This window comes from Macaca mulatta, chromosome 10 (assembly GCF_049350105.2).
Source record: "Macaca mulatta isolate MMU2019108-1 chromosome 10, T2T-MMU8v2.0, whole genome shotgun sequence".
Lineage (NCBI taxonomy): Eukaryota > Metazoa > Chordata > Mammalia > Primates > Cercopithecidae > Macaca > Macaca mulatta.
The window spans coordinates 3982952-4003066 of NC_133415.1; the positions used below are offsets into that span (position 1 = coordinate 3982952).

Below are 20115 nucleotides of genomic sequence, written 5' to 3' on the forward strand. Positions count from 1 at the left end.
GATAGCACTAGTCCCATAGGATAAGTTGAGATGTATTCCCTGTTCTTCTATATTCTGAGAGTTTGTGAAGGATTGGCATTAATTCTTCTTAGAATGTTTGGTAGAATTCACCAGTGAAGCCATATGAGCCTGGAATTTTTGTTGTGGGGAGGTTTTGATTATGAACCAATATCTACGAGACATGTACAAAACACTCCGCCCAACAGCAGTGAAATACACATTCCTTTCAAGAGCATCTGGAAAATTATCTGATTGATCATATGCCAGGCCATAAAACAAGCTTCAGTAAACATTAAGGAACTGAAATTATACAAAGTATACTCTCCAATTGTACTAGAATGGAATTAGAAATCAGTAACAGCAAGAAATTTTGAAAATTTACAAATTTGTAGATGTTAAATAACACACTTCTAAGTAACTGATGTGTCAAGAAGAAATTGCAGATAAATTTGACAATCCTTTGTGGTTAACACAAATGAAGATACAAATGTACCAAAACCTCAGTGATGCGGATAGTGCAGTGTTCAGAGGGGACTTCGTAGCTGCTCATATATTACAAAAGAAGACACATCTCTAACCAAGGACTTAAAATACAAATTCAGTTAAATAAAATGGATTCTTTTAAGAAGATTAACAAAATCAACAAAAATTAGTGATATTAAGCAAGAAAATATAAAGAAGGCTCAAGTTACTGAGATCAGGAATAAAGGAACATTGCGGTTGACCTTTTGGGGAAAAGGGGGATTATCAGGGAATACCGTGAACAAGTGTGTGCTGACAAATTTGATGACTTAGATAAATTGGATGAATTTCTAAAAAGACATAAACTGTTGAAACTGACTCAAAAGAAATAGAAAATATGAATATACTTATAGAAAGTAAAATAATAGAATTAGCATTAAAAAAAATACATACAAGGAAAAGCCTAGGCATAGATGACTTCTCTGTGAATTCTACCAAAAATTCTAAAGAAGTAATACCAATGCTTCACAAACTCTTTCAGAAAATGCAAGAGGAAGGAATATAGTCTAATGCATTCTATTAGACCAGTATTACCCTGACTTCAAAACCAGAGAAAGACATAAAAAAAAAAAAAAGACTAATATAGCTTATAAATACAGACATAGAAATCCTAACAAAATATCAGGAAACCAAGTTCAGCAATACATAAAGAGGAATAGAGATCATGACCAAGTGGGATTTTTTTCCCCATGAATTTCAGAAAATCAATTAATGTAACACAGGATGTCAACAGAATAAAAGATAGCAAGCAAACCCCATGCGATCATCTTGACACATCAAAAGAATTTTACAAAAATTCAACATCTTTGCACTAAAAAACCCTTAACAAAGTAAGATTAAAAGGTCAATTTTTCAACCTGTTAAAAAGCATCTATGAAAAAAATTCATTGCTAACACTATAATGGTGAAAGGTAAAACGCTTTTCTCCTCAGTTCAGAAACAAGACAAGGATATCTGCTCTCACTGCTTCTATTCAGCATTGTACTGGAAGTTCTTTCTAGGGCAGTTAGTCATAAAAAAATAAATAAATAAATGGCATCTAAATTGTAACTAAAGAATTAAAACTATCTAATTTGCAGATGCCTTGACCTTGTACACAGAAAACCATAAGGTTTAACCAAAACACTGTTAACCTAATAAGTGTGTTTACCAACGTTATAAGAGGCAAAATCAATAACAAACCAAAAAGGAAACTGAAAAATAATTCCATTTAAAATACCATGAAAAAGAATAAAATACTCAGAAATGATTTAACAAAATAAGCACAAAGCATACTATGAAAATCATAAGATCTAAATAACTGGAAAGACATCCATGTTCATGGGTAAAAAGCATTAATATTGTTAAGATGGTTACACTCCTCAAATTGTTCTGCATTTTCAACACAACCTCCATAATAATCCCAGCAGGCTTTCTTACAGCTATAGACAAGCTGATCCAGAAATCTGTATGTAAAATCAAGGGACTCAGGATAGCCAAAACAGTCTTGATAAAAGAATAACTCCAGCCTCAGCAACATAAGAATACCATGTCTCTCTCTGAAAAAACAAAACAAGACAAAACAAAACAAAACAAAACAAACAGGCATGGTGGCACATACCTGTGGTCCTGGCTACCCATGAGGCTGAGGTGGGAAGATCACTTAAGCTTGGGAGGTTGAGGCTGCAGTGAGCTGTGAACACACCACTGGACTCCAGCTTGGACAGCAGAGTGAGATCCTGTCTCAAAAAAAAAAACAAAAAAAAAGAAAAAAGAAAAAAAAAAAAAGAGGATGACAAAGTTGAATAACTCACACCTTCCAATTTCAAAACTTACTACAAAGTTACTATAATTCAGACAGGGTGGTACTGGCATAAGGATAGATAGGCATCAGTAGACTAGAATTGACTGTCCAGAAATAACCCCATACATCTATGGTTAATTGATTTCTGAAGAGGGTGCCAAGATAATTCAGTGGAAGACAGAATAGTCTTTTTCAACAAATGGTGCTGAGACAACTGTGTATCCACATGCAAAAGAATGAAGTTAGACCCCTACCTCACAACATATACAAAAAATAACTTAAAATGTAGCACATACAAAAATTAGCTCTTAAATGTAAGAGCTAAAACTATAACACTCTTAGTGAAAAATAGGCATACATCTTCATGATATTCAATTAGGCAATTATTTCTTAGATATTACATCAAAAACATAAGCAACAAAATAAAAATAGGTTAATTGACCATCACCAAAATTACAAACTTGCGTGCTCCAAAGGACACCATCAAGAAAATTGAGGCTGGGTGTGGTGGCTCACTCCTAGCACTTTGGGAGGCTGAGGTAAGAGCATCACTTGAGGCCAGGTGTTTGAGACCAGCAGACAACACAGTGAGATCTTGTTTCTACAAAAAAATTTTAAAATTAGCCAAGTATGATAGTGCACACCTGTATTCCTAGCTACTCAGGAGACTGAGATGGGAGGCAATTTGAGTCCAGAAGTTGAAGGCTATAGTGAGCAATGATTGTACCACTGCATTCCAGCCTGAGCAACAGAGTGAGACCCTGTCTCAAAAAGAAAAGAAAAAAAAGGAAAATTTAAAAAAATTAAACTGGCTCATGCCTGTAATCTTAGCACTTTGGGAGGTTGAGGCTGGTGGATTGCCTGAGCTCAGGAGTTTGAGACCAGCCTGCGCAACACAGTGAAACCCCATCTCTACTAAAATATAAAAATTAGCCAGGCATTGCAGCATGAACCTGTAGTCCCAGCTACTCAGGAGGCTGAGGTAGGAGAATTGCTTGAACCTGGGAGGTGGAGGTTGCAGTGAACCGAGATCACACCACTACACTCTAGCCTGGGCAACAGAGCAAGACTCTGTCTCAAAAAAAAGAAAAAAAGAAAAGAAAAATTATACAACTAAAAGACAACCCATAGAATGAAAGACAATGTTTGTAAACCATATATCAAATAAGGGACTTGTATCCAGGATATATAAAGAACTCTTGCAACTCAGTAATAAAAAGATAATGTCCCAAGTAAAAATGGACAAGGATTCTATAATAATAAACATGGTTCCCCAAGAGGATAAACAAATGGTCGTTCAGTGCACAGAAAGCTACCCAGCATCTGCAACCATCAGATAAATGCAAATCAAAGTCACGAGTTACCTCTTCAAACCCACTAGGGTGGCTATAGTGGAAAAAATAATTACAAGTGTTGAAGACAATATGGAAGGATTAGAACCTGTGTACACTGCTGGAAGGATTATAAAATGGAGCAAGACACAATGTGGAAGGATTCTAACCTTTCTACACTGCTGGTAGGATTATAAAAAGGAGCAGGAGACAATGTGGAAGGATTGGAACCCATGTACACTGCTGGTAGGGGTATAAAAGGGAGCAGGAGACAATGTGGAAGGATTCTAACCCTTGTACACGGCTGGTAGGATTATAAAATGGAGCAGCTTCTTTGGAAAACAATCATGCAGCTTCTCAGAGCATAAAGAGAATTGTTCCATGACCCAGAAATGCACTCCCAAGTATATTCCCAGGAGCCACAAAAATGCATGTTCACAAAGCAACTTGTACACAAATCTTCTTAACATCATTATTCGTAATACCCACAAAGGAGAAACAACTCACATGTAAAGAGAATGTGTTATATTCCCACAATGGAATTTTATTTGTTAATACAAAGGGATGAAGTATTGCTATATGCTGCAGGTGGATAAATCTTATAAACATTATGCTAAGTGGAAGAAGTAAGACACAAAAGGCCAAGAGTTCTATGATTTCATTTAAATAAAATGTCCAGAATAGGCAAATCCCTAGAGACAGAAAGTAGACGAGTTGCTGCCAGTGGCAGGTGGAAGGGAGGAATGCAGAGAGGGGGCACGTGGGAGCTGGCTTCCTTCTCACCATGATGAAAATGTTCTTAGATCGATGGCGGTGATGGTTGCACAACCCTGTGAATATACTAAAACCGCTGAATTTTTCACTTTACCAAAGGGAATTGTGTATACTAAGTAAATTATTTCTCCAGGAAGTCTCCATAAAGCTGTTATATATAAAAAAAGAGAAAATTATATGGTTCCCAAATTATGAAGACTTTTGGTCCTTCCTTCCCCAAATTTGTTTTTCATTAGTTTTTCTTTCTTCCTTTTCTGCTTGTCAAAGACCTAATACAGATAGAATAGAAGCAGTGAATAGCAGCCTCCTCGCCTGGTTGCTAGCGTTAATGAAATGGCTTCTAGAGTTTGCTGAAGGGTTCTGAAAGTCTTGATCACATCAAAAAAGTTACTTTCTATTCTTTGCTAAGCATTTTTATCCTGAATGTGTATTGAGTTTTATGGAATGCCATTCTGTATCTATTTAGGGGATGATACGTGTTCTTTTATATTCTGTTACTTTTGTGTATCACAATAATAGATTTTTCTGATGTTGAACTGTTTTAGAATTCCTGTGTAAAACCCTACTTGGTAATGATCTCCAATGCTGGATATGAATTGCTGGTATCTTTTTTTTTGTATTTCTGTATATATTTTTATGCAAGATTACAGAACGATTTTCTTTTCTTCTTCTCTCTTGTCCACTTTAGGTGTCTAAGTTGAATATATTTCCTTCCTTTAAAAAATGTCTTTAAAATTTTTCACCCAGTAAAATTTACTCTTATTGTGTAGTTTTGGCAGATGGATAGTCATTTAAACATTACAATAAAGATATCTTTACAGAAAAGTTGCAACATCTCCCAGATTCCTTTGTGCTGTCTTTGGTGATCATCTTCCTTCCTACACAGGTCAGAACGATCTGTTCTCTATCCTAATACCTGTGTTTTTTCAGGTGTCAGACACATTGGCACTCTCTGTAGCCTCTTGCATTAGGTATCTTGTATTTAGCATAATGGATTTGAGAGTCACATTTGTGTGACTCAACAGCCTAACATTTTTTATGGCTGAGACTATTCCATTGCATGGAGGGTAGCTGACTTAAGTGAGGTGGCTTCTGAAGCTTGCTGCAGGTTCCTGACCGTCTTGAGGGGGTCAGAGAAGTGATCTTTGTATCTTTACCTGTTCATCTGTTGAAGAGCATTTGGGTTGCTCTCAGCTTGGAGGTGCTATAAAGATACATGTTCACATTTTTGTGTGACTGCAAGTTAATTCCTTCTGATACCAAGGGAATGGGATTTCTGGGTCCTTTGGTACATATACATGGGGCTTTATAAGAAAGTATCAACTCCTTTGTCTCGTGACCATGCCATTTGCATTCCTGCCACAACGCATGGGAGATCCAGCTGCTTCCTCTGCATCCTAAGTGGTACTCACTGTTGCAGGTTTTATTTTTGTTGTTGGTTTAAGTTTCAGTTTCACTCATAGTTTTCGTGATTTTAGTGGGTGTGGTATTATCTTATCGTGGCTTTAACCTGCTTTTCCCCAGTGACCCACAATGTTGCACACCTTTTCACGTGCTTTCACATCCACATATCTTGTTTAGTAAAATGCCTGCTCAATTTTTTTTTTTACCTATTTTTAAATAGGAGCATTGTTTTCTTATTGCCGAGTCCTGATAGTGCTTTATACATTGTAGATATAAGTCTTTCTTGAGATGCGTGAATTGCCAATATTTTCTCCAAGTCTATGGCTTGTCTTTCTGCCTCCTGTGTCTTGCACAGAGCAAAAGTGTTTCATTCTTGTGGAGTCTCATTTATTTATTTATTTTTGTTAGGAACTGTGCTCTTGGTGTTCTGTCTAAAACTTCTTTGCCCTAATACAAGGTCACAGGAGTTTCCCCTCTGATTTGTTTTAGAAATGTTATAGTTTACATTTTACGTTTAAGTCTATGTTCCATTTTTAGTTACTCTTTGCAAAAAGTACAAGGTATGGGCCAAGGTCTCACTCTATGTTCCTCTCAGTTCTCTGGCCTATGGATGTCCAATTGCTGAAAACAGTATTTTTCTCCATTGAGTTGGCTTTGCACTATTGTCAAAAATCAGTTTACCATATTTGTGTGAGTCTGTTTCTGGACTCTCTCCTTTCACTGATTTTATAGGTCTATCTCTTTGCCGATACCACATCGTCTTGATTGTAGCTTTATGGTAAGCGTTGACATCAGTGTGACTTTACTTTGTTCTTTCTTCCCCCACAATTGATTTGGCTCTTCTGTTTCCTTTGCTGTTTCATTGACTAAATCCATTTTATTTGTTTATTCATTTATTTATTTATTTATTGAGACAGAGTCTTGCTCTGTCACCCAGACTGGAGTGCAGTGGTGTGATCTCGGCTCACCGCAACCTCTGCCTCCCAGACTCAAGTGAATCTCCCACCTCAGCCTCCCAAGTAGCTAGAACCACAGGTGTGCATCACCACACCCGGCTAGTCTTTTTGTATTTTTAGTAGAGACAGAGTTTCACCATGTTGGCCAGGCTGGTCTCGAACTCCTGACCTCAAGTGATCTGCCCACTTCAGCCTCCCAAAGTGCTGGGATTAAAGGCGTGAGCCACCGCGCCTGGCCTTTCCTTTGCCATTTCATATAAATTCCAAATCCTTATTAACCTTTATTTGTTTGATAATTTCTTATAGACTTAAAAACACGCTCATTATAATTATGGCTTTGGAAAATTCTCCTGCAAGTTCATGGTTTTTGGTTTATTTTGGTTTATTTTTGGTTTCTTTTTTTAGTATGCAAGGTTTGCTTTTAAATCTTATTGAAGCTATTTGCCTTAAATTGTATTCTCTCTGTGCCTTTGCTACATCCCTTCCTATATGTAGTAGTTTTCATATGTGTGTATATATATGTGTGTGTGTGTACATATATATGTGTGTGTATATATATATTCCATCTCTTTATTTTCCACTTTTCTGCATGATTTGTTTTCAGATGTGTTTCTCGTAATCAGGAATTAATAGCATTTAAAAATCCAATAAAACCTTCTTCAAGGCTGCCATGCCCATCACAAACTCAGAGTGCCAGGGCCTTGGGGGAGAAACTGGGAGGGGCTCAGGGCACCCTGGGGACCTTCAGACTCACTGCCCAGGGTGCCTCAAGTCTCTGCTCCCCACACTCTGGCACAGTGCTCCTCAGCCTCCCCAGCTGTGGCTCAGCCAGGTCTAGGTGAGGCATGGGATCCTGCCCCAGAGGGTGCAATTGGTGAGCCCTGGTGCATGCATGTGGGGAGGATTCTGTAGGCACACAGTGCATGAGCTGTGGTGCCAGGGCTGCCTCTACCCAGATGTCAAAAGATGTTGTAACCGCCCAATGGGTTCACCTTGCCCGCTGCCTAGACAGAGCCAATTTATGAAGACAGGGGAATTCAATGGAGAAAGAGTAATTCTTGCAGATCCGGCTGTGCGGGAGACTGGAGAGTTTTATTATTACTCAAATCAGTTTCCCCGCGCATTCGGGGATCAGAGTTTTTAAAGATAATTTGGCGGGTAGGGTCTTGGGAAGTGGGGAGTGCTGATTGGTCAGGTTGGAGATGGAATCACAGTGGGTTGAAGTGAGTTTTTCTTGCTGTTTTCTGTTCCTGGATGTGATGGCAGAAATGATTGGGCCAGATTACTGGTCTGGGTGGTGTCAGCTGAACCATCCAGGGCAGGGTCTGCAAAATATCTCAAGCCCTGATCTTAGGTTTTGCAATAGTGATGTGATCCCCAGGAGCAATTTGGGGAGGTTCAGACTCTTGGAGCCAGAAGCTGCATGATCCCTAAACTGTAATTTCTCATCTTGTAGCTAATTTGTTAGTCCTGCAAAGGCAGACTGGTCCCCAGGCAAGAAGGGGGTCTTTTTGGGAAAGGGTTATATCAATTTTGTTTCAGAGTCAAACCATGAACCGAATTCCTTCCCAAAGTTAGTTCAGCCTATGTCCAGGAATGAACAAGGACAGTTAAAGGTTGGAAGCAAGATGGAGTGGGTTAGGTGTGATTTCTTTCACTGTCATAATTTCCTCAGTTATAATTTTGGAAAAGGTGGTTTCAACGTGGGGTCCAGGCACAGACCTGCTGCAGGGCTGGGGTCACCCAAGAGAGCCTCCACAAGGGCAATTCCCAGCAAGGCTGTGAGGTGGGGCTGTCAGGAGCCTTGGATGCCCAAACCTCATCCCCGTGTGTCCAGAAGGAGGGGCATGAAATCAAAGATGACTGTCAAGATTGAATGTTTCTGCCCTGTTGGGTGTTAGACTTACTTAAGGCCTGTTATCTCTGTCTTCTTGCCATGTGTCCATTTTGTAATAGAATTGTTTGCGCTGTGCCTGTCCCACAGTGTGTTTAGAGGCTTTTAACTTGTTTGATTTCACAGATTCACAGCTGGAGGAGAATTTGCCTCAGGACAAATCATGCTTTGAGTCTCATCCATATGTTTAGACATGTTTCCATATGTTTAGACATATATCCATATGTTTAGATATGTACCCATATGTTTAGACATGTATCCATATGTTTAGACAGGTATCCATGTTTAGACATGTATCCATATGTTTAGATATGTATCCACATGTTTAAACATGTATCCATATGTTTAGCTATGTATCCATATGTTTAGATATGTATCCACATGTTTAGCTATGTATCCATATGTTTAGCTATGTATCCATATGTTTAGATATGTATCCACATGTTTAGACATGTATCCATATGTTTAGCTATGTATCCATATGTTTGGATATGTATCCACATGTTTAGACATGTATCCATATGTTTAGCTATGTATCCATATGTTTGGACTAAGACTTTAAAGTTGATGCTAGAACAAGACTTTTTGGGTCTATTGAGATGAAATGAATGTATTTTGTACATGATAAGAACATGAATTTTGGGAGTACAGTAACGGAATGCTATGGTTTGAATGTGTCCCCTCCAAAATTCAATTGTTGTCAATGTAATAGTATTAGGAGATGGGCCTTTAAGAGATCATGGAGGCCATGAGGCTCCTCCCCATCATGAGTAGGATTAAGGCCCTTAAAAAAAAAGGCTTTAGGCTGGGCGCTGTGGCTCACGCCTGTAATCCCAACACTTTGGGAGGCTGAGGCGGGTGGATCACGAGGTCAGGAGTTCGAGACCAGCCTAACCAACATGGTGAAACCCCGTCTCTACTAAAAATACAAAAATTAGCCAGGTGTGGTGGCATGCACCTGTAATCCCAGCTACTCAGGAGGCTGAGGCAGGAGAATTGCTTGAACCTGGGAGACAGAGGTTGCAGTGAGCACCACTGCACCCCAGCCTGGGCGACAAGAGCAAAACTCCATCTCCAAGGAAAAAAAAAAAAAAAAAAGGAGGCTTCACGCAGCATTCACCTGCTGTGCTGCGAGGACACAGCGTTCCTTCCCTCTGGAAGATACGGCAACAAGGCACCGTCTCCGAAGCAGAGAGAAGCCCTCCCAGACACCAAACCTACCAGTGCTTCCATCTTGGACTTCCCAGCCTCCAGAACTGTGAGAAAACAAATTTTTCTTCTTTATGAATTAACCAGACTGTGATATCCTGTTACAGCAGCACAAATAGGTAGTGACAAATATTTTTTGATATTTATTCCATGATTCTAGTCCTTTTGCACTTATTGTGATTACATGCATGCTTAGACTTAGGTCCTGCTAACCCATGTTTTTAGCGTGTCATCCTTTTCACTTCTCTTCCTTCTTGTCTGGTACTGCATTAGCTGTACGTCCTAAATTTCTGCTTTGCTTTATTGGTTTGGAATTTATATGTTGTAATTATACTGTTGTAGTGGGTTTTCTCTACATTTTCAAACATTAAATATTTAATTCTATATGCATTTTTTTTCCATGAAATCCAAGTGCTTCAACACAGGTACCTATTTCTTCACATCCATTGTCCACGAACTTCTGAAAATCAGAAGGTCTACGTCAATGTGCTCACGAGGAGTTTATTTCCCATATTTAAAGAGTAAAATATTTGTAACGCATTCCACATCAATCCAAAACTCTCAACCAATTTCCTAGAGTGTTTCTAAAACAGAAAAATGCCTAGATAAAACTAAAACCCTAGCATATTAGGATATAAAATGTTTAAGTATCAGTTCCAGATCACCAACACTTATTACGGTTGTTAACAAACCATTACTTTGTAGGCAGCAATATATCCAGTTTACAAGCTGTACTGCAAACATTATCTTTGCCACACAGCATGGCAAATAAAAATGAAAGCAGATACATTTTTTAGAAAAACGCAGACTGCAATGGACTGAATGTTTGTGACCTTCTAAAATGCATATGTGAACCCCTAATCCCAATGCCATGGTTTTTGTAAGTGGGGTCTTTGAGAAGTAACAGGTCATGGGGTGGATGGATGCCCTTGTAAGAAGAGACCAGGGAGTGCCTCAGCTGTCTTTTCCACCATGTGAGGGTGCACAGGGACGTTGATAGTCTGCCACCAGGAAGGAGCCTCACCAGAACCAGACCATGCTGGTACCTTGACCCCAGGCTTCTCAGCCTCTGTAACTGTGGGATATGAGTGTTCGTTGTTTAAGCCGCTCAGCCTGTCACTTTGTTGTAGCAGCCCAATCTAAGACATAGACTAAAATGATAATAAAACTCAAAGCAAATTCCTGTAATGAACTAGGGCTCTCCAAGTAGAGAAGTGAGATTTGTGGCTCAAAGTCAGCTGAGAAAGGAGAGGGTTGAAAAGAGGAGGCGGTTTCTGTGTGTCTGGTGGTGGAGGAGGATGGGGAGAGGACCTGGGTGAGAGAGGGTTGTTTTGGGCGTTTGTCAGACCCACAAGGCCTGGGAACGGCTCTCCATGGTTTGGTAGCTGCTCTGAGGAGGGGGTCTGACAAATCTTCAGAGGAGCTGCTCACTACTCTTGCGTGAAACACTTGCAAGATGCAGTCTTCCTCTTTGTCTTGATGTTTCCTTTCATAAATTCATTTACGTGAGGTTTTAGGAGACATCGGGCTGTTTCTTTTCTTCCTCCATTTGAAGCTTCCCAACCTATCCCAGGCACATTCAGGGCTAATATTTAACCCAGCACTGGCGTGGCCTCATGGAATAATGACTCCCTTGGGTCCAGCAACATCCCAGATGCACTTCCCCGCCCTGAGATTCATGAACTTTTCAAAATGTTTACACACGCAATTCTGGCAGTATTATTTGGAATAGAACCTGAGACTTCCTCTATATTGTTTTGTTTAAAATGCTGATTGAGTCTTTGGGACATAGATATAGATGTTTTCTACATAAATAGTTGGACATATTGCACTGAGAACTACTTAAGCTCCATGAAGTTAGTGTGTTAAACTCAAGAAGGGCTCTCCTGGGGAAGCATCACGGAAGAAGACTTGCTTCAGGGGTTCCTCCTATTTCTGTCTTTTCCTACAACGTGACCTGGACTGCAGCAGACTTTACCAACCACAGACCACCCTGCTATCATCCTTTCTGTTCCTGTTATCTGCAACTTGGTTTTGCTTAAAAACACTTCAAACCTGCTATTATTATTTCACAAGTCAATATTTAATTACATTCATCAATCTATAAACCATCAATATCTAAGCTTACTCTTATATGTGATATGCTATGAACCCTCTCTGGATGTACTTTTCCTCTTGAATCCTTTCACAGTTCTTAGAGCAAGCATCTGTGGTGGTAAGCAAGTTCTTTTAGCCCTTGCAAGTTTTTATTTTATTTTTCCTGAATAATTGTTTCTATTGGTATAAATTATAGGTTAATAATTATTTTTCCTCAGTCTTTTGAAGGCATTATTTCATTTCTTCTGATCTTTATCACTGCACATAAATCTACTATCCATCGAATTAATGATCCTTTATAGGAATCTGTCTTTTCTGTCTTGTAGCTTTTAACATTTTCTCGTTTTATCCTGCTATTGTGTAGTTTCACTACTATGTCTACGTGTGGGGCTTGTTTGGTTTGTTTGTTTATTCTGTTCTGTAAGTCACCTTTAGTTGTAAGGTGTGCTCCAATTTCAGATATATTAAAATGAGAAAATGGAATCAATGAAGTGCAGTGTACATGTGTGCATGCATGCACGCATTCATATCTACAGAAGTCAGTTTGTCTCTCTGTGCAATATTCTAGGTGAGTTCCTCAATATTGTCTCCAATTCGCTAAATCTCTCTTTAACCCTGTTCTGCCTAAAATATGTTCCTGTTATCACATATTTTCTTTGGCTATATTTTTAATTTCTTAGTTTTCTAATTGTTTATATTAAAGAAACTTATTTTTTGTTATTTCTTATGCACCTGTTTTATTTTTCTATAGTTTCTTCTGCTTTTAAAAGCACATTCTCCCTCCTTCACCTCTGTTATCTCTTTAAACACCCTAAACATAATTATTTTTGTTGTAGACAAATTGTCCCCATGCAATTAATTTTGTCTGGAGTTATTTCATGTTCTGAGTACTGATTTGTTATTTATCATTCTGAGCACTGGAACACTCCTGTGTTGTGGGAGAGGGGAGTGTTTGACTTTTCTTTCTGCACTCCATTTTTCTTCTTCTGTTTGTCCCTCCTTCTAGAACAGCTTTGCCATTGTCCCCAGTGACCCCCAGGGCTGCCAGGGCTGCAGCAGGTACTACATGGCTCTCCTTTCCTCATGCTATCTCCCATTACTTTTACCTGGGCTGTTAGCTTCTCAGTGGGCCCCACAGATTCTTCCTTCTCTATGTCTTTTTTCTCACTTATTTTTTCATTTGTTCAACAAATAACTTTGAGCACTTACAATGTACCAGACTCTGTCCCATTTTGTCTCCTTCTTTTAATGATCTGTTTTATGGAACTTGATTATATTCTATAATGTGTTGTTTATACTAGTTTTAATGAGTTCTATTTTCATTTACAAGGAGGTGAGTATAATGGTATATATTTATCTGAAGAATTCTTCTTGCTCCTCTGACCATAAGTGGATTACTTTATTTTCCAGGAATCACCAGCCTTCTGTAATAATACTATTCTTCACTTCTGTATAGCACTTTGCAATCTACATATGTTTCTTATCCATCAACTTAGTTGACCAGTTGTGATATGAAATAGATAGGACAGATATTGGTCCTGTTTTACCAGGGTTATGCCTGCAGCTCAGAGAGGTTAAGTCTGCTCCAGGGCCACCAGTCAGTAAGAAGCAGAGTGGAACCACACCTGAAACCAAATCTCATGATTTAGACACCTGAGTTAGACTCTTCAGATGGGCCTTAGAATATGTTCTGGGCAAGGGTCACATCTTATGTCCTGGTATCACTCATCGTACCTAGCACACTGCTGGGCATGGCGTGTATTTGCATAAATATATTATTTGATGAAGGCTGTCTGGGAGAAAGCTGATTTGGCACATTTCAGGCAGAGGCTGTGGCTGAACTCATTCTGTTGGGACCCTGAGTACCCTGCTGACCCCTAAGGGGCACCAGCCCACAGGACCTGCAGGAAGGTCTGCACCTGCAGAAGTGACCAGGCTGCCTGCGGGCCCCTCATTCTCTAACAAAGGAGGATATATGACCCAGCCGCGGTGATGGGAATTCAAGACCTCTCAACATGTTCACATTCAAAAAATCAGTAGGTATCGATTCACATTACTGAGTTGACTGAAGGTAGAGGCAGTATTTATTCCGAGTTGTGTTCCTGATGTAATAGTACTTAGATTACAATATTTTCTGTAATTACTTAGAAATGACAATGCATATTGGGTTAGTGATAAATCACAGGCACTTTAAATAATGTCATCAGGAATCAAGGAGCATAAATTCTGTGGATTTCATCTCAGCCAATGGGCTATTACTTTGAAGGTTGAACAGTGTCTCTGATAGCCAGCATTGCCCTGGGAAGGTGGGGTGCTGAGGGCCCTAGCTCAGACCCTGGCCTGTGGTGGCCTGTCATCTCAGCCCAGCAGCTCTGGGTGCATCTGGAGAGCTCTGGTTGGGGCCTGCAGCACAGATCATGCTGAGGGTGCAGTGGAGGCAGGACTGCAGGATGGACATGACCCTGGGCAGCAGCAGGTGAGGGAGGAGGGCACTCAGCCAGGTGATCTGCGACTCATGAAGGTGCAAGCACCTGAGCCTCCCTGCTGGTGCCCAGGCTCCATTTGTGCCTCTCCTCTGCTCCCTCCCTCACTGCTGCAGGCTCTGGGTAATCTGCACACTTTTGCAGAGTCCTTGGAGCCACCTCTTACAAGAGTGCAGTTTCTTCAAAAGCTAGTAGGGCACAGAGGTTTGCAGGGTCGGTTCTGGAGCCCCATGGGAACCTTGCTCAGGGGCAATAGTTCCATTTAGGGCCGAGGTCACACTGGCTGAGTGATCTGATTCCAGTTGCTGGAAGCTGGAAGCGGGGTGTGGAAGGAGCTGTGGTCATTGAGCCCCAATCATGTGATAGGCACTCCACTGGCTGCCCTCGTTATGACATTAATTGAAATCATCTGCTCACAAATAGCAGAAACAAACATGGGTCCTTGGATCAGAGTAAAGGAGAAGTAGGAAGCAGTTATGGGGTTTGTGGAGTGTCCTATGTGGTGAGGGCAGGAATGTGGATGGGACCTCGGGGAGAGATGGGATCAGAATCAGAACTGACCAAAGTTTCTCTCCATCTCCCTGCTCTTCCTGCACACCAGGTTCTATTCCTCCTTCTACTGAGGTTTTCTTGCCTCTGTTCCCCTGCAGCCTCCTGTGGCTCCTGATCCTATAGGTACAAGTCCAGCCTCTGGGAGACATGAACCTGTTCCTGGGCTCAATTCCACATCCTTTGGGAAGGGTGAGGGGCTCACCCAGCACTAATGGAGTAGTGTCAGGCACGAAATGATGACCTTTGTCCTGTCAGTGTGGACCAGGTGCCAGCTAAGAGGATTCATGTCAGTGTGTTATCCTGAGCCCATGAGGTGGTTTTCTTATGGGTATTACCAGTGAAGACCAGAGAGCTGATTGCCATGCCCAAGGCGAGACCAGTAATGCCCCAGCTGGGGTTAACTCATGGCTACTGGCTCCAGGGAGCATTCTCTATCAGCCGTGCCCTTCCTTTCCCTGTTACTGCTCTGTGTTCTAGTTGGAGAAAATGGCACAAGCAAAGAGCTAGAGGGAAGCAGACTGGCACAGAGGGAATCATGTTAGGAAGTGTGTTGATGGCGTGCTGGTTGGGTAGGGAGGAACCTTGGCCCTGCTGGCGGGACTCTGAGATCGAAGATGACGGCATTCAGCACAGTAATAGGATGGGATGGGGGAGAGGGCGTGGGAGCCCTGGAGAAGGAAATAAGGTGGAAAATGAAGACAGGGACCCAGATCAAGAACACAGCACTCAATAATGAACAAGTGCGTTAGTCCGTTCTCACACTGCTATAAAGAACTATCTAAGACTGGGTGATTTATGAAGAAAATAGGTTTAATTGACTCACAGTTCTGCAGGCTTAACGGGAAGCATGATTGGGAGGCCTCAGGAAGCTTACAATTATGGTAGAAGGCAAAGGGGAAGCAAGAACCTTCTTCACACGGTGGCAGGACAGGAGAGCACATGAGGAGGAAAGTACCACACGCCGTTAAACCACTGGATCTCACAAGAACTCATTCACTATCACGAGAACAGCAAAGGGAACTCCACCTACATGATCCAAGCCCCTCCCACATGATCCAAGCCCCTCCCACTAAGCCCCTCCCCCAGCATTAGGGATTACTATTCAACTTGAGATCTGGGTGGGGACACAGAGCCAAACCATATCAACAAATAGGAATTTACTTTATTTTTGCACCAAAGAGCCGGGTTTGGCTTCCTTTGTTTGTCCCGCTGGCCAACGTTCTGTGTGGCTTCCCTCATAAATGCCCCCAGGCCTCAGAATTCTCACCCCAAAGGGTTTGAGACTGAGTCTGCAAGACACGGATCATCCAGATGAGTGTTTTCCTCTTTTCTCTGTGGCGCTGAGGGCCTAAGAAGCATCTAGAGATCTCATGCAACTCTCAATTTCCCACCACAGCCACGGCCCCCACTCAGCATAGCCCAAAAAAGGAGCAAAAAGCAGAAAGCTCAAGGCCCCTCAGAATCAAGGTAAATTTTCTTTCTAAATAACTTGAGAATTATTTTTCCCTCTAGTGCTTGAATTTTCTAAGCTCTACTTGATGTTTTTAAAACGTTAAAATGACTCTGATTTTGAATCGAGCTCGTTGGTCTTGCAAAGAAAATAACTGTGCTTTGAAAGGAGAATAAACAAGTCAGGAAGGGAGAGTGAGGAGATCCTCAGCTCCTTCCGGGACCCAGACGCCACCTCCCCCTGCACACTCCACGCTCAGGTGCATCTGGAGGTGGAAAGACCCAGGGTCAAATGACAGCTCTGCATCTTGAGACTGTGTGACCTTTGGTGAGTGACCTCACATTTCTGGGTCTTGGTTTTCTCAATAAAAATAAAAGAGAGAGATAAACAGGTCTACATGGAACAATGCTTGGAACGAAATGGAATAACATATGCAAAATAGCTGTGAACTTCTGAAAGTCCTCTGTAAATGTACTCTCCTGATTCATGTCACTGATAATTATTATTGCTAGTTATTCTCTCAACCTACTGTATGCAAACCCCCTGTGCTTCATGCCAGAGGACGGAATTGGGTTGAAATTGTCTACTTGCAAAAGTTATACTATTTTTCTTTCAGGCTTGTTCTCTCAGAACACAAAATCACTATTCAGTACCTGGGACATTACAATAATACATTTTAATGAAAACTTAATTAATTTGAAATGATTGCTTTGTTGTAAGTAGAGTGAAAAAAATCTTTAAAAATTGGCAAATGGAAGAGAAGAATGTTTTTATATAAGTACTTAGGAGAGACATATTGAGGCCATGAATATTTCTGAAATAAGAGAACATAAAACTTGAATTTGTAAAGTTGTTTTCTTAATTTGGAGGGCTGTTTCAACTTGTTTCCAAATGAAAATAAAAGAACCAAGTTCTGTAGCTTGTGCAAATGTATGAGGAAATCAATGTAAGCTTTTTTCTTCGTCTTCTTTTATTTTTTATTTTTTTATTTTTTTGGGACAGAGTCTCACTCTGTCACCCAGGCTGAAGTACAATGATGTGATCTCGACTCACTGCCACCTCTGTCTCCCAGGTTCGAGCAATTCTTCTGCCTCAGCCTCCCGAGTAGCTGGGATTACAGGTGTGTGCCACCATGCCTGGCTAATTATTGTGTTTTTAGTAGAGATGGGGTTTCCCCCACGTTGGCCAGGCTGGTCTCGAACTCCTGACCTCAGGTGATCCACCTGGTTGGCCTCCCAAAGTGCTGGGATTACAGGCATGAGCCACTGCGCTCGACCTTCTTCTCCTTTTTTAAGAAAACCTGTTTTCCAATAGGGTTTAACAACATGGGCTCATTGGGGGCTTCAAGTGCTTATTGTTTGGTTTAGTTTTACAGAAAGACACAAAGCTCAAAACCAGAAGTACAACTGAGGGAGCATACCCTGTAAGACTGCCTCCCAGACACACCACTGCAACCAGTGAATCGCACTGTTTAGACTTTGACTTCAGGGTCAGGGTGAGCTGATGAGACTGGCCCCTTGATGAAGTGAGAGGCCACCAAGCAGTGAGAGCAGCTGAGTTTGAGCCCTGTCTCTGCTGTCTGTAACTCTCTCATCTTGAGCAGGTCCAGCCTCAGTGTGGGCCTCAGATCTCCCATCCTTGAAATGAGAGAATTCAAATCCAGCTCCGGCTCTGCAGCCCACACCCGTCCCTGCACTACACGGCATCCAATAGGCATGAAGAAGGAGTGAATGACATTCGAAGGTCACATCATCTAAGCCGTACTCCTCTCCCATCCCATCCCTTGTTGTCCTTTACATGGTTCCCATTCATCTTTCTTCTCTTGGGCCCAGGGGTGTGCTGGTGAATGTTTAACAGCCACTCCGTGAAAAAAAACAAAACGGTCTTGATTGATGGCATTTGCTGATTTTCTTGGTGTAAATACTCCCACCATGGGCTGTTTCAAGCAACCACAGCGATGCTGCTGAATGCTGATCCTGGAAGAGTCGGTGCAAGCTAGTCCTGGCACAGCGCTGGCAAGGTTGCTCCAGGATAGAGGCATCACTCCATGCTGGCTAAATGTGAAATCGGATGAGATCGTTATCAGCTAATATTCATTGCGTGCTTATTGTGAGCCGGGCTCTCTGCTCAGAGCCTTGCATAGGTTGTCTCGTGGAATCATCAACATGGTCCTAGGATTCAGTCCCTGGGTACAGATGGTTATGTAACTCGCCCAAGGCCATGCAGCCACAAGGAGGAGGAGTTGAACCGGCCATGGCGCCTGAGTTCATAGCCCATGCTTTTAGGCAATATGCTATCCTAGATTTCAGCCTTGCTGCTCTCTGCTCTCGAAAGCCTGCAGAGAAATGCCTTGAGACATAAAGCAAGTCCATTTGCACTTGGTTCCTTTATTTTGAGCTTATTTATCAAATCTCCTGATGATCCTCATGCATCTCTTTATTGCACCTGGCCTATTAAGACATGTATTGGTAAACATACTTTGGTGATATTTATCGTCATTCTAAGAACTCACAGATTTACACCATTTAGGGTTCTGTGTTTTGTTTTTGGGTAGGCCTCATTAACAGGGTAGAGTTCAGACATATGGGTCTTGTATAAAAAAAGTGACTTTGTAGCAGCTTTTTTGTCTTTTGTGTGTGTGTGTCTGTGTGTGTGTGTGTGTGTCTGTATGTGTGTGTGTGTCTGTGTGTGTGTGTGTGTGTGTGTGTCATTATGGAAAGAAACAGCCTTAAGTAAAGGAAGCTATTTGGAGCAGAGAGGTTTTTAATTAGGGTGATATTCCAGAGCTGAGTGACAGTGTTTCTTGAATAACAGAAGCCTGGAGAGCTCTCCCTTGGAAGGGCATTGCCATACACCAGCCGGCCAAACTGATTTTTCAGGGAATTAGGCCCTGCATACCCAAACTGGCAGAAGCACGAGGCTTTTGTCTGGCCGAGCATGGTACAAAATGGTTTGGAACATAAACAATTATCTGGAGAACCAGGGCTGCATGGATTGCCAAACTGGGCAATTTGTCCTCATCAGCAATACAATGACCACCCAGGGTATGATTCTGTGGGCCGCTCCCCTTGGCCCCGGACCGACTGCCTCCAGGGGGATGCCAATCTCATGCCACTGCACCTGATTTTTAGCAAACTCAGAACATGAAAATGTGGATTTCGAGAGGCGTAACTTGGGTGAAATCAGCTCTGTGGTGTAGAGCTCGACGTAGCAGTAAGAGCATTTGTAATAAGCAATGGTTCTGTTGTGACATATAAATGCTTGCTACTAATTATTTAAAAATTCAGGCCGGGCACAGTGGCTCATGCCTGTAATCCCAGCACTTTGGGAGGCCAAGGTGGGCGGATCACCTGAGGTCAGGAGTTCGAGACCAGCCTGGCCAACATGGTGAAACCCCGTCTCTACTAAAAATACAAAAAAATTAGCCGGGCGTGGTGGCGTGTGCCTGTTATCCCAGCTACCCAGGAAGCTGAGGCAGGAGAATAGCTGGAACCTGGGAGGCGGAGGCCACTGCATTCCCACCTGGGTGACAGAAACCATCTCAAAAAAATAAAATTTAAAAAAAAAAATCCTGCCCTTCAGAAATTGTATTAGTTAGCTCTCATGCTACTGATAGGGACATCCCTGAGACTGGATACTTTATAAAGAAAATGGGTTTAA

General features: G+C 41.6%; 1 long non-coding RNA gene across 1 annotated transcript; it reads left to right on the plus strand.

Annotated features, from left to right (window-relative positions):
- Positions 1-16399: 16399 nt before the first annotated feature.
- Positions 16400-18353, plus strand: LOC107000698 (uncharacterized). The gene is made up of 2 exons (XR_001447830.3): positions 16400-16472; positions 17823-18353. It is a non-coding gene; the product is annotated as an uncharacterized LOC107000698 (long non-coding RNA).
- Positions 18354-20115: the final 1762 nt, after the last annotated feature.